Genomic DNA, 1,148 nt, shown 5'->3' on the forward strand with positions numbered 1-1,148 from the left:
GCCGCGCCGTGTGTGGGGTGAGCAGGGCGTGAGGGGCGTGGCGCGCGAGGCCCCGCCCACAGCACAGCTTAATGGATGTGACAATACGACGCTGACGCTCCCGAACAGTTGATATAATAGTAATCTGTGTATCCCTCTCCGTAAGTTGTAATCTGTTATAATGAAACGCGTAGGTATGTGCAGGCACCGCAGCGCGCGCTGGACCGACCAGTGTGCCCATACCCGACAACTTGCTCTCGTGGTCATGTTGTTAATTATAATTACTTCTGACGACCGCGCACTGTTGTGGTAATGCTTCATCATTTTACGATTTTATAACAAAATGTCTAGGAATTCATTTATTCATATAATTTATTATATTTATCGAGTAAAGCCGTCGGCAAGACTACATTCATCTTTTTCCTATAAAACTTACTCAATGGGGGAGTCAAGACGAAGAACAATCATCGGGACTTTGAATATTTAAGCACAGATTAGTATAATAGTGCCTACGATATAAGTTACAATCCATCCAGTCCACATACAGAATATAGGAGATAGGCATAGGCAGTGGGTAAATCTTAGAATGCTGCTTTTATGACGTATTGATCTCATAACATCAGTACTTACCATTCTCACCTGTCCACGTTTTGTAATAAATTAAATATAATATAAGTGTAATATCAGGATATCCTTGACAACACTAGCTACCTAATTCCCTACCTATGACTATTCTGGATCCGAGAAAGAGACAAGCGGTAATCCCTTGTAGTGTAAAGGCAATACAGGTATAATACCTCCCACATACGAAGGATGAGGCACACGTGATCACGACTCAGCCTTTTTGTGACAATTGTTGAGACATAAGGGATTACAAGTCGTACCTAACAGCGAACAAATTGAATAAGTTGTTTTGTCAAAAGTTGCGCCCGCGGCGTTCACGACGTGTTCGCCTTTTTGCAGCTTATGAGAATCGTATAACAATACGTAATACTCACACACTTACACACGTCTCTATTATACTGATAAAGGGTAAAAAAAGCGTCTTGTCAAGCTCGGGATGTGAAATAAATTAAAGGACGTTAATAGATGTAATTCTATAGCCAAAAGACGTAAATAAATATTGTGAGTTTCACGCTTCTTACATAAGTACTTTGGTATACTTTTCA

This window comes from Helicoverpa armigera, chromosome 13, assembly GCF_030705265.1.
Source record: "Helicoverpa armigera isolate CAAS_96S chromosome 13, ASM3070526v1, whole genome shotgun sequence".
Classification (NCBI taxonomy): domain Eukaryota; kingdom Metazoa; phylum Arthropoda; class Insecta; order Lepidoptera; family Noctuidae; genus Helicoverpa; species Helicoverpa armigera.